The 14,214-nt window shown below is 43.7% G+C and overlaps 1 protein-coding gene across 10 annotated transcripts in view; it reads left to right on the top strand.

Annotated features, from left to right (window-relative positions):
• FYN (FYN proto-oncogene, Src family tyrosine kinase) overlaps positions 1-14,214 on the top strand; it is a 140,308-nt gene that overhangs the window by 73,796 nt on the left and 52,298 nt on the right. For 8 of the 10 annotated variants that reach the window (XM_030033820.2, XM_030033799.2, XM_030033847.2 and 5 more), the window contains one exon: positions 12,182-12,316. The exons of the other annotated variants lie outside the window; for them this stretch is intronic. The gene's annotated coding sequence lies outside the window, so the exon portion shown is untranslated. The remainder of the gene's footprint in view (positions 1-12,181; positions 12,317-14,214) is intronic. 10 annotated transcript variants of the gene reach the window in all.

Genomic DNA, 14,214 nt, shown 5'->3' with positions numbered 1-14,214 from the left:
CGGTCTTGTGGGTGATAGGAACCTCATCTCCGGCTTCCTAGTCCATCATCCTCATCATTAGACAATTCTGCCTCCTAGGCAGACAGATTACTTCATATTTTCATTCATTAATGATTTATCAGACAGCTCCTCCCCTAAAGGCTCATCTCCTCTGTTATATTCACAGCCCACACGCAACCAGCAACATGTAGCTGCCAGCTGGCACTCTGGCATTAGGAGCGCAAGCTGCTAGCCCTTTCTGCACCTCCTGCTCCCCCTCCTCACCTCCCTTCCCGGCTGCTCAGCTCACCTGCCCGCTCCTCAGTGCCTTAGATTGCACCAAAGCCATCAAATCTCCGTGTGTCCTGTTCTCCTATCCCACCTCTCCGTTCTGATTGCTTAACTTGCTTTTAATAACTATATTAAAAAAAAAAAAAAAAAAAGAGATGATGCGACCCCACTTGTAACGCGGCAGTACTTGTGTTTTTATTATGGAAATAGTGGCCTTTCAAAGCACAGCACGTTTTGGTGCGAGGGTGTGCTCAGTGGTGACTTAAATTTTAGTTGCAGGTAGAATTCGTAGAGAAGAGGGAGTGCTGGGGAGAAAATGAGCAAGCTGTGTCTATGAGCAGGAAGGTGTGGGTTGGCTTCAGTTTCAGGTTTTGCTATCAGGTGTTTGGCACAACAGCTCTTTTGAAAGCCTTCTCCAGTTGCCTGTGTGAGAGAGTGATTTTTATCACATTGCTACAGATTAACTCTGTTCTTGTTCTCTGTTCTGCTCCCAGAAATCAGGCATGCTCCTAGGTCTGGGAAAGGGAGTCCAAATGAAATCTCATGATGAAAGGGGAAAAATGCAGAACTGTTTACCACTCTCCAACTTGTCCAATGCAGGCGGGTTGTGACCCAGAACAACAGGGGAACAAGGGCTGCAGGACAGGAGGAAAAATGTATACGCTAGGAGAAAAGGGATAAATGAAACTCCCTTGAGTCATTTGTACATGAATGTGTAACTCTTGAGTGCTTAATGTACCCTTGGTAAGTGGTGACTGGTAACTAATTTTCTCTCTTCCCTCTCCCACACCCTCCCAGCGTCTTCAGAAAGGACATATGACAGGGATAATAAATCTCATTATTTTAACAGGCTACAATGGAAATTATGGATTAAAAGTGCTATGGATGCCTCAGTAGAGAGAAACTGGCTGTTCCTAGGATGCCTAAAATATATTGTCACTTGCACTGTTTTTGAGAATTTTCTGAATTATTTAGGCCCCTCCACGTACCCCTTTGGCACAACATTTTAAAGTAAACCAGCGTTAAAGGCACCAGGGTTCGATCGAGTGGCCTCATTGCTCCTACTGCTTGAGGACAGCCAGAGCCTGACACTGAGCGAGCTCAAGCTTTGGGGGAAGTCTGGATCTAAATCCAGACCGGATTATCTTTACTCTGGGTCTCTGAGCTGGAGCTTTGCGCTGCTGTTTTACGGAGAGAGCTAGAAGGAGAAGGGGACTTCAGGCTGACACGCATAACGGTGTCATTGTTCTGTTGTACACCACAAGACTAATAAATTTGGATGCCTTTGGCTTTGGAGGGGAGAGAGACAGGTGAGAACAGTAGGTGCTTGTGTGCTTTGGGCAGGCAGGTCTCTGGAAAACCAGTGTCAGCTCTGAGGGAGTAGGAACTTTGGTGCTCCTCCGTGCCCTCCCTGTTGCAGCCAGAGCAGGTTTCAGGGCTCCCATGGGGGTGAGTGGGAGGCCGTGGCAGGGCTGTGCTCACGCAGGCTGAGAAAAGAGGTCATTGTACGGTGACTCAGGTCAGAACAGGGGGGAAACCAAGAAAAAACAAGTAACTTATTTCAAGGGGTAGTTTGTGAGCAGAACAGGGACTTGGGACATGGGTCTTGCAGGTCCCAGACCAAGGACAGAGCCCAGCAGTTGCTGCAAGACTGGGGCATCCCAGAACCGTGGATGAGGACAGCAACTGAGCTGGATAAAGCACTTCCATGCATTAGCGTGTGTGTCAAAACTTCTTCCAGGTCTCTCGGTAAAACCTGTCAAACCTGGCACATGACTGTCAACAGAACTAAGGGCTTGTTTGCCTGGGAGTTTGCCATCAGTAAAGCCAAGTGTAAATTTACAGCACCCAACTACTTCGTAACAGTGCCCTGTATACAGAGTATGTTACCTCGCACGTACCATGCATTAAATGTGCAAGAAGTTGCTGTAGCACAAGGAGCGTGCACTGAATTTCCACCTAGTGCTAACTGCCTGTGGTAAACCACAGTTTACCAAGCAGTCGTTCAGTTTTTCTTGCATCCCATCTCTCAGCTTTACCATTTGGATTAGAGCACAGGGTATAAAAAAGCAGGAATTTGAACCACACTATTTCGCTGCCAAATGTGTGCCATGCTGTTGTTACATGACTGAATTGTTGCCTTTGTCTCTAGTTTCTAAAAGGAGGATTTTAGTAAGTACAGCAGGTCTACATATGACCTGGAAGAACCACAGATCACTAGGGTTAGAAAGGGGCTCTGGAGATCACCTACTCCAACCCTCTGCTCAAAGCAGGGTCAACTTAAAGTTGGTATCACAGAGTCATGTCCAGCTGGGGGTTGAGTATCTCCAGCAATGGAGACTCCACAGCCTCTCTGGGCAACCTGTGCCAGCGCTCAACACCCTCACAGTAGAAAAGGGTTTTTTCTTATGTTTAAACAGCATTTCCTGTATTTTAATTTGTGCCCATTGCCTGTCACTGGGCACCACTGAGAGGTCTTGCCTCGTCTGCTTTGCTGCCTCCCATGAGGTATTTATACACATTAATAAGATGCTCCTGAGCCTTCTCTTCCCCAAGCTGAAAAGTCCCAGCTCTCTCAGCCTTCCCTCATAGGAGGGATGCTCCAAACTCTTCACCATCTTTGTGGCCCTTTGCTGGATCCACTTGAATAAGTCCATGTCTCCTCTGTACTGGGGAGCCCCAAATTGAATCCAGCACTCCAGACATGTCTTACCAGTGCTGAGTAAAGGGGAAGGATCACCTTCCTGAACCTGCTGAAAGTGCTGTTTCTAATGCAGGCCAGGATGCTGATGGCTACCTTTGCCATGAGGGAGCATTGCTGGCTCATGTTCAACTTAGCGTCCACTGGAAGACCCAGATTTTCTCCTGCAAAGCTGCTTTCTAGCCGGTCAGCCCTCAGCACGTATCCCCAGCATGGGGGTTATTCCTGCCCAAGCGCAGGATTTTGCGTTTCCCTTTAGTGAACTTCACGAGGTTCCTGTTGGCTCATTTCTCCAGCCTGTCAAGGTACCTGTGAATGGCAGCACAGCCATCTGGGATATCAACCACTCTTCCCAAACCTTCTGAGTATGCACTCTCTGCCATCATGTAGATCACTAATGAAGAGGTTAAACAGTATTAGCCCCAGTATTGACTTCTATATCAGCAGCAAGCCCCTTTTGCTACTGACATACCTGTGGAAACCCTTCTCACTGCTTTTGACAGCCCTCACTGGATTCAACTCCAGGTGGGCTTTGGCTTTCAAAACCCTATCTGACCCTGCTTCCACCTCTTGTGCACTTCCATTTCATGTTCAAGTTTAGTCAGGCACTCCTTGTCCATCCATGTGGGCCTCCTGCTGCCTCTGCTTGACTCCCTGCATATTGAGATGGACCTTTCTGGAGCTCATAGGAGGTGATCCTTGAAAATCAACTAGCTTTCCTGGACCCCTTTTTTCTCCAGGGCTGTATCCCACAGGATTCTTCGAAGCAGATCCCTGACGAGGCCAAAGTCTGCTCTTTGTAAGGGTTGTGATCCGGCTTTTTGGAAAAAAAGACCATCCAGCATCTCATGGTCAGTACAGCCCATGCTGCCCCTGACCTGCATATCTCCTGATCCTTGTTTGCAACTGTAAGGTGCAGCACAGCATTTCCCATTGTCGGCTCAGTCACCTGTGTTAGGACGTTATCGTCAATGCACTTCAGGAATCTCCTGCATTACTTGAGCCCTGCTGATTCAGGTTGGCATTTTCAGCCTTTTCTCACGTTTAATATATCTGTGGCTGCTATTTCTCTGTGCAAACTGTTCAGTCATTTTACACAATTAAACTTTTGAACCCCATCCTGAAATTATGTCCTGTAGAAAGCGGTTTGCAAAAGAGGCCTGTACCAAAATGAAACATGTAACCCACCTAACATGTTGGGTTTTATTTCCTCCCCTTTTCTCACGCTTAAATGTAAAATAAGCATTATACTGTAGGAACCAGGCAAAGGCTAATTTCCCTCATTTGAATGTGAAAAGGAGCCCACATCCTTCCTGTGCCCTGCAAAGAATGCAAAAAAGACTTTACAGAGAAAACAGATGTACTAATATGTATCACTTGTTGGGGGTAGGGGGAATCCAGGGTGCTGCCATTAAAGCAATGCTGAACTTGCAAGAAAACAAAAGCACCGGCATACACAATATAGTGCTGGGAAGTTGACAAAGTTGGGACTGTTTTCTTTTGCTTACATTTATGCTCCTGGCATCTGAAAAACTGCTCTGAAAAATATATACAAAAGAAAACATGTAGCCTCATTTTTCACACTGAAGAAAATCTTCAGTGAAGATGGTTAAGTGCCCAAATACAAACAAAAAGCAGAAGCTCCAGCCCAGCCTTAGGGAAATCTTCTACATTTCAGAGTCAATATTGCCTTGCCAGAAGAGTACACTACTGACATCATAAACAAAACAAACATAACTTTTTGAAGTATCCCTTGATTTTATTTATATTTTTAACTCCCCTACCTCTCTAACACATAAATATGAAAGAGTTCGTCCTGTCATCTCACCAAAAATGCAGGATATAGTGGGGAGGGGTTTAATGGTTTTTAATGGTTCTCTATCTTCCCTGCTAGAACAGCACAGAAGATAGAGAGCAAATGAACTCTGGCTGTTATTCCTACAGCTATGCAATCCAGTTCAGAGTACTGTCCTCTCCTGACCCATCTGTTTATCCCTTCCCAAGAACTTCGGCAATGAGCAGTCAGCACTGACCAGTCAGCTTGCGTATCCGCTGGTGCTCAAAACTACCCAAATTTGGCAACCTGCCTGATGCAGATTTGGCTCTGTGGTTGTATAGAGTCTCTTGCCAGCTTTTAGCTTGCAGACAGGAGGCAGTTGCATGTGGCTATTTATAATTTATTATATACATGTATTGTCAGTCACAGTAATAAATAGGATAAGTATAAGAGAATACTTGAAAGTTTCCTCTTAAAAGGCTACCTCAGACTTCCTAAATTAAAAACTGGTTTTGCAAAAGCAGAGAAATGAAGCATAGCAGTCAGGTTTCTTTGTTCAGCAGTGGTAGCTGGGTAACATCCAAGGATGGGTGCAGCGCATCGTGAAGGTGTTGTGTGGTTTCCCTAAATGCAGCACAATGGCCATTTTCTTATAGCCTGCAATACTAAGGTTCAGGACCACAACAAAGACCCTTCAAAATTGGTGCTTCCTGCTTGATGTACTGTTTGCATCTTTGGGAAGTGTTCTTAATTCACAGGAGTTTTGAAACTATGGCATTGACACAAAAATACCCAGCCATGGATAAGACAAGTTCAATAACCTTGAAAAGAGAAATGTTAAGCCCACTTACCTAAATCAGTTACATAAATGTGGATGCAGTACAACAGTTTGAGGTGTTTGAATTGCAGTTTAGCTGGAGGCTTGTTTTGTAGGGTCAGGGTAAATAAAATCTTGGCCTTGAACTAGTATCTGTGTTTTGGAACAAACATCTCAATGCAGCACACTGCAGAAGGAAGGAAGCAGAATAGAAACTAGATCATTTTCCTTTCCTTCATTATTTGTTGTAAGTGTAGTTTTCTTACGTATAAAATACACATTTCCTGTTGTAAAAATATTGTAACAGCCTGCAGTAACTAAACAACTGATAACCTACTGTCGCTGAAAACTGGACTCATATTAAATGAGCATGTTTTAGAGGGAAGTGTTCAAAGCCTGCAGATGATCGGACCTCTTGTGCTCTGAAAAGATGGTGGGTGTGAACTACATAATAACTGCTACGATTGTCATAACAGCTGTAGCTTTGCAGTATGGAAGAAATAATAAACTTTAACTCTTCATACTTATGGCAGTGTAAAGATATGGGTGCATTTGCTTCTTGCTTTTTGTTTTGTATCATCTATGGATTTAGACAAAATCATGTGGGTATCTTATCCTCTCTTTTTCATGTGCCTTAATCCTAGAGTACAGGGGCTTGCTTTATCTCTGTCTACAGTAATGCTGGTTTGTAACCCTATTCCGCAAGTTGTCTTACAGCATCAGTAAGTCCCAGCTGCGCTAACTGCACTGTCTCTGTATTGTGGTAACAGCCACGGTGGTGGGAATCCAATTTAATAACAGAATCATCAGTCAGATCACCTAGTCCTATACCCCTACCCTGGTCAGGGACATCTTCCACTAGACCAAGTTACTGAAAGCCCCATCCAACATTAAACATTTACAATGATGGGGCATCCACATCTTCTTTAGGCAGCCTGTTCCAGTGTCTCATCACACTCATCATAAAAAAATTTCTTCCGATGTCCAATCTAAATCCACCCTCTTTCAGTTTAAAACTGTTGCCCCTTGTGCTATAACTACAGGCCCTTGTAAAAAGTCTCTCCCATCTTTTTATAAGCCTTCTTCAAATATTGGAAGGTCGCAATAAGGTCTCCCTAGAGCCTTCTCTTCTCCCAGCTGAACAACCCCAACTCTCTCAGCCTGTCTTCATAAGAGAGGTGTTCCAGCCCTTTGATCATTTTGTGGCCCTCCTCTGGAGCTGCTCTAGCAGGTCCAAGGTCTTGTGCTGGGGACCCCAGAACTGGATGCAGTACACCAGGTGGGGTCTCACGAGAACAGAGTAGAGGAGGAGAATTACCTCCCTTGACCTGCTGGCCACACTTCTTTTTATGCAGCCCCGGATATGATTGGCTTTCTGGGCTGCAAGCGTACATTGCCAGCTCATGTTCAATTCTTCATGCACCATTGTCCCATCCCCAAGTCCTTCTCTGCAGGGCTGCTCTCAATCCCTTCATCCCTCAGTCTGTGCAGATACTGCTGATTGCCCCGACCCAGGTGCAGGACCTTGCACTTCATAGAATCATAGAATCATTTAGGTTGGAAAAGACCTTCAAGATCATCGAGTCCAACCATCAACCATGCCCACTAAACCACGTTCTGAAGTGCCTTGTCTACGTGCTTTTTGAATACCTCCAGGGATGGTGACTCAACCACTTGGCCTTGTTGAACCTCATGAGATTCACAGGGGTCCACTCCTCAAGCCTGTCAAAGTCCCTGTGGATGGCATCCCTTCTCTCAAGTGTACCGGCTGCACCGCTCAGCTTGGTGTCATCTGCAGACTTGCTAAGGGTGCACTCAGTCCCACTGTTTATGTCATTAATAAAGATATTGAACAGTACCAGTCCCAATATGGACCCCTGAGGGACACCACTTGTTACTGATCTCCATTTGGACATTGAGCCATTGACTGCAACTCTTTGGATATATGGCCATCCAGCCAATTCCTTATCCATCGAATAGCCCATCCATCAAATCCATATATCTCCAATTTAGAGACAAAGATGTTGTATAGGACTGTGTCAAAGACCTTACAGAAGCCACGATAGATAGTAAACTTTTTATTTTGGTTAAAGGCTTCTTCTCATTCCTAGTATCAGAAAAATGTTTCAACCATACTTCTGCATCTTGACAAATGCTTTAAAAAAATATAACATGACAGCATGAGAAATTCAAGGAATTCCTTGGGAAGTTCAGTGGTATTTTTGGTCAGCCTTTGTCCTCTGACTCTCTAGAGCCGTGACCCCAAAGTTTTCTTTCTGGAAGATTCCGCAAGGAGCGGGACACCACACGCTCCAGGAACTAAAGTGTTTGATAATTCCTGATGATTGGTGGTCTTAAAACTCTTATTCCCTGAACATCACAACGTTTATGCACGTCCCCACATAGCTGAAAAGGTCCTGCAGCCTCTGATGGTCAGCCAAACCGTGGACCACACTTTGTGGCCACATTTTGGGAGCAGGTCACATGAAGGGTGGGAGAAGAAGGACGAAAGTCTGCTTTTTTTCCTTTGTGTAGGGTGGTTTGATGTTCTAGGTCAAGTAGTTTCAGTGGCTGTAACACATGAGCACTCTTCTCTGAGACCATGCTTCTTATGGACACTAAAAGTGGTAATTTTTATCTTTCTCTTCATTGTGGTCAGATAGCAGATGTGGACTTCTATTGTAGTAGAGTGACCCACACAAGTAGCTGCTGAAAAGGGAAGTGAGAATCCATTTCTTCACAAGAAAGACTTTCTCTTCTTGGAAGCACTCTAGGCACACAGAAAGGGGAAGCCTTGAGGAACTTGTCTGGTTTTTGCATGATACCATTACAGACAACCTGTCTGCATGGACTGATGGGGAGCTGGGGGAATGGAAGAAAAGGAAAATTGCGAGTAGCAGAGGTGGAAACCTTTCTTAGGAGAGGAGATAAAAGAGGGAGGAGGGAATAAGCTTGGGATCTGTTTCTTCATTCTGTTTTCATTGTATAAAATTGAGGGATGAGACACATTGAACACTGGTATTTTCCCTTATGAGTTCTGAAAAACTCTACCGTTGATGTATGGTTTTCTCTCTTCTCCTTTAATATAGAAGTTATTTCAGGAGCAACAGCAACCAGGTAGAGAAGAAAATCTTTAGTTTAATCTTTTATTCTCAAGATAGTAATTGTGGCTTCCTTGATATGTTTTCCTACCATAATTCATCTTTCCCTTGGAAAGAATATCCCCAGTTTCTATTCTTGCAGTCCCTGTCAGTGTTGCCTCAATGTTCTCTGATATCCAACTATGCAAACTCAAAGCTGCTAAAGCTTGAGCATTTAAATGAGTGGCAAGGCAGGAAAGTTTCATCCTGACAATCATATTGAAAGCAGGTCCATGTAAAACCCTAAATGTTAGAAGAGTAGGAGAGAAGGAAGAAGAGCAGCTTGCTTTAGGGTGAGGGTACTATGTTAGGAACCCTTTTGAAAGTACTATGACCATAAAGGACTGAATTACGCAGTTCATGGGGTTTTAGATTAATATCCTCTATGGAACAGATGTTTCATGCATTTTATGTGCAAAGAGCCAATTATATATACAAGTCAGGTAAATTTAAGTTATAAATGAAATGCTGTGTATACATCCAAATGATACTTTAGAAACATGTTGGTTCTCCCTTTCTTAGACAGCATGTATTAGTTTTGCTGCTGAGAGGTGAGCATGTGTTTGGCTAGGGTTTGGGTTGTGCTTTGTTTTCTCTTGCTTTTTTCTTCAGTGAGGAAAGGAGATTGGGTAAAACTCTTTTCTGGTCTCTGTTGACATCAGCACATTCGATCTGCCTGCGTCCAAAAGAATTATGTCAAAGCAATTGCCTGCATTTGTTTCTTAGCGTGTTCTCCAGCAGCAGTGTCGCTTGAGGGTCAAACTGGAATACATTAAACTGGAATTGGGGCAGAAACTGCAGCCAGCCTCAGGTCAATGATGCCTCTTGAGATTTGTGAAAGTGACACTTCTGGGGTTCAGTGCATTAACTTCCATAGCATTTCTGCATCTGGTCTGGGTGACTTAAAAAGGCAGATGGGGTGGTTAGTCTCACATTCTCCCATTTAATTCTTTCTCTGTGTGTCTGGAGTAAAAGGACAAACCTCGCATCTGACTTATTTCTTAGTATTTCAAAAAAGATTTTTTAAAGCCATGTATTAAAGCTGTTTGCTTCTATGTAGTTTCTATCACTTATGTTTAGGGAGATGACCACAGTTACTTCATTTGTAAGAATAAATTTGTGGATTCTAGCCTATGTGATCTTTGTAATGGTACATCTTTTGACAGAAGCAAGCCTTTACAAGGCTTAAAAACACAGTTGCATACATGCTTAACAGAACAACCTAATCCTGTAGGGTATAGCTGGGGTTGTGCCAAAGGAAGAGGGAGAAAAATGCATCGAGGAGGACAGAAAGTATTAAGATGCAAAAATGCACAATTCAAACTGTACTTTAGCAGGCTCTGATTCATCTTTTCTTAGTAGCTCTGAAACCTTGCTTTTGATCAGCTTTCCCAAAACTCTTGCTCTTTTAGTGACTAAGGAGTTGCCCCTCACAGTTTTGAGTCTTGAGATCTATTGATAGGAATACCAGGTATAGCAGAGACCAGGTGGTGGGGTGTGCGTGAATGCATGTGCACATATATATACACGCACTCGGACAGGCCTTTTTCCTCCCTAAAATTTTCACAAGATTTCTTGCTTTAGTTCACTTGCAGAAGTTTTGTACTACAGTAGTTTACTTAAGATGGCATGTTTCTTTTATGTTTGTAACATAGCACCAAGATTTTACCATGCTATGTATGCTGTGTTTTAGCAGATATCACTTACTGAAAGTGATGGAAAGTTTGAAAAACACATTTTTTCCCCACCTGTTGAACAGAAAAATATCTGTAGAATCATAATTGCATATAATTAAATGTTTGTATGAAATAATGCCTTCTAAATCTTTGGAGTGGCATATGTGAACCAATGCTGAGCTCAAGTAATTGAGACTATTTTATCGGTTTTATTTGCAGAATTTACACTGCAGCATTCAGTCATAAGTGCGTTCATTCCAGAAGCTTAAAATGAGCTGATGCCAGCAATGGGCACAAATCAAACACTCCCCAGCCTTCACCACTCCTGCACGTTGACAGGATTAATACTTTCTGGCCAAAGGCCCAGGTTAAGACAGACAGCACGGACAAAAAAGCTTGCACTGCGTCCTTAAAAAACCACCAAACTTAAATATTGGCAGGCTGTGGGATGAAGAAAATTCAGCAGCCAGGGCCCCCCACTGAGCACGTGGTCCTTTAGGAACCCACCTGCCAGACCTCACCCTTGGGACGCAGAGCCAAAAGCTTTCTTGGCAGCACCCAGTTCCCTCGGCAGGGTGAAGGGGAAGGAGAAAACTTGTGGATATCCCGAGTGAGCTGGGAGGTGCCTGCGGGAGCGGTGCTCACGTCCACCCACCCCGCTTAAAGGCACTAACTTGTTTTCCTGAAGAAGGTAGCTAGTCCATCAGTTCACCCTGAAAGGGTGAAGTTGGGAGAGGAAATATCTGTGAGGTATGGAGGACTCCTTCCCTGAGCCTAATTCTCTGAAGTCACCCTCTGTAGCTAGGAGATCCTGGGATGGAATCCCAGGCAGATCCCTGGGATGAGATCCCAGCAGCAGGTAGCAGATGAAGTGAATTGCTGAAGCAAGGAGTCGCAGATACTCTCTCAGCAGCAGAGCTGTAATAACCCCCATCAGTTTCCTAAAAGTTGTTTCCTTGGCATCTCAGTATGAGGAGCTTTGCACAGTGAGGTTTTGTGCGGAACCAGGTGCTGGGAATTCAGAGAGAGCTGCCTGCACATCCTGCAGAAGATGGACAGTTGGGTGTCATCCGTACTTAGATGGCACCTCGAGCCCAGAAGTTTGGGGTTTCCCCTGGAGATATTTTGTAGGCCATAAGCAGGAAGGCTGCCGGGTTTACTACCCTGAGAGGGGAGGCAGTGTTTCTTAATGGAAACACAAAGCACTGTCTGATGCAGCGACCACCCGCCTGACCTCCAGGTTTATGCAGGCAGTGGATCTCACCCGAAGGAGCTCCTGCTCCCTGCCTAATAACCCAAGCTGCATGGGCGTGCATCCTTTTCAAATCAAGCACAGTTATTTTCACAACTTTGCAGAGATGGACAGTACATCACAACCTGTGGTGTAAAGGGTTAATTACTGGTTAATTGCCCATAACAGATCATTGCTGAAAAAGCAAAACAAAATTGCCTGTTCACAGTCTGGATTGGATTTAGTTTCCAGTTCCGGTGCGTGTTCCATCTTTGCTAGATTAGAGCCTGCTCTTATCAAATTTATTCCCCACACGAATATTCCTATACTGTGAACAAAATAACAAAATTCCCTTTAAGCTTTTTGTTTATAGCAAAACCTTCTGCTACCCAGTGTTTTCAGTTCTTTAATCTCTCTCCCCTGAACACTCTTCCAATTTTTCCAACACTTTATTTGAAAACTGGAGCAGCAGAACCTAATACATTATTCACGGAGCAGAGGAATGAGAGCCAAATACAGCATCACTGTAACCTACCTACTCATCTTTTGATTTTCATCTGTTTGTACAGCTGAGGCTCGCATTAGCCCTTTTGGCCACAGCCTTGTGTGGGGAATCCATGCCAAGCTGATTGCCTCCCAGGACCCCCGGTCTCATATTCAGTCTCTGCTTTGGAGGATAGAGTCCTCTCTCTCCCTCTCATCCTGTAAGTACAGCCTGTATTCTTTATTCTAATAAGGTGATTCTGCACTTGGCCATATTAACACCTAAGCTGGTTTCTCCCATCTTTCTACAGACCCCAGTCGCTCTGCGTCAGGCTTGTCCTTTCGTTGTTTGTTTTTTGTTGTCCCCAGTCTTGTATCTAACCATAATGACTTAACTTTAATCCAAGTCACTGATAAGGCTATTAAATAGTAAAGGGATGATCACCAATACCTGTGGAAAACCAACAGGAACCCATCTGTTTGCTAATAAATAGTTTCCCATTTACAGTTACTCTTTGGCTTCCTCCATTTATCAACTTTTTAATACATTTAATAAGATTGTGGACTCAGAAGTGACTTCAGTTTAAAATATGTTTGAGATTTTTGCCTGACCTCATACAGTGCTCCCCACCTATGGAGTCCTGCTCTCCATGTACAGATGGAGACACTCCATACAAGCTTCAAAGCATTCAGTTTCTTTATAAAGATGTTCTACAGAACAAGTCAAATGACTTAAGACTTGTAATACTGTCAGCAACGCTGCCTTTGTCAATAGAACTTGTAATTTTTGCAAGAAATGACAGATTAGTTTGACAGGATCTGTTTTCCTTAAAGCCAAGTTGATTGACTTTAATTACAGAGCATTTTTTTTTTTTTAAGAGTTTAATTAATTGAGTCCTATGTTGGTTGTTCTATCCCATGCAAAATACTGGAAACTCAGCCAACTGCCCTGTAATTGCTTTCTACCCTTCTTAAACAGTGGCCCAACATGAGACTTCCTCCTGCCCCTGCTCCTTCCCCAGGGGCCCAGAACTGCTTTAGAGGCAGCAGTAGCAGCTCCAAGGCTAGCTCTCTAAAACCTTCTGAGACAAGTTTATTTCTAGCAACTAATCTGAAACACCTTGAACCGTGTATCTGCTGCTTAGCGTACCCTCTCCAAGGGCTGGTGTGGTGGGAAGTTATTTCCTCTTCATCATAAACAGATCATCTGGCCTTTTAGCTGTGTGCTAATCAGAAATATTTATTGAATAACTTCTGCCACTGTCATATTGTTATGAATGATCCTACCACTTTTATTGTTTAGGATTCCTCTTTCATAATCTGCTTAGAAAAACAAAAAATTATATATCTCTGATTCTATCTGCCTTAATTTTTCCTAGTATCTTCTTGCTTCCTCTATACAGTCTTTTTTTTAGCTTTTTTTAGCTCTTTTACCCTTTCCCCCTTCATGTATTGGTTTTGTACATAACATTTTATATGTTTTTTCACTTCCCTGGTAAACCCAGCTGTTGGGGTTTTTTGTTGTGTGTTATTTTTATCTAGCCCAGTCTTCTTTTCATGGTTGTAACACTGTAGGCATTTAGGAAATGTCTTAAACCATTCACAGATGTCAGCAACTTTCTGTACATTCTGTCTTCAGACTGATTTGACTCCCAGACACTATAGTTTTGTGAAATTGCCTCTCAGAAAGCATGCACCGTGATTTTAATTTACGTATGTATGAAGAGCGCATGTTCACATACTGCATAAAATTTTACTAGTCTGGATTTGATCGCAGACAACGTCAGTTATTTGCACAGAAAGTGTTGGTCCTTTTCAGGCAGTTCAGGTGTATCTACATCATACGACCAGCGGTAAGTTGTGCTTGTGCCGGCACTGCAGCTCCTGCCTGTGTTGCCGTCCCTGGCTGGGGCAGGGAGCAAGTCAACAGGTTCTGCTGTGCGTGGCACGGTAGGGTGACCACTGTGGGGTTTAGCTGCGTGCGGTGGAGTTTAGCTACATCCCACAAGCTCTTCACATTGTGGTCATCGTGCTGTGAACTGCTCCTGAATTCTCTGTTCCCTTTGATGCTGCAAGGTCTATATTGTATATGACTCATTTTGCTAATTGGCAAGAGCTT

The sequence above is a fragment of the Aquila chrysaetos genome, chromosome 2, assembly GCF_900496995.4.
Source record: "Aquila chrysaetos chrysaetos chromosome 2, bAquChr1.4, whole genome shotgun sequence".
NCBI lineage: Eukaryota > Metazoa > Chordata > Aves > Accipitriformes > Accipitridae > Aquila > Aquila chrysaetos.
The sequence above is the reverse complement of the archived record's forward strand: the minus strand, read 5'-3'. Positions and strand labels throughout refer to the sequence as shown.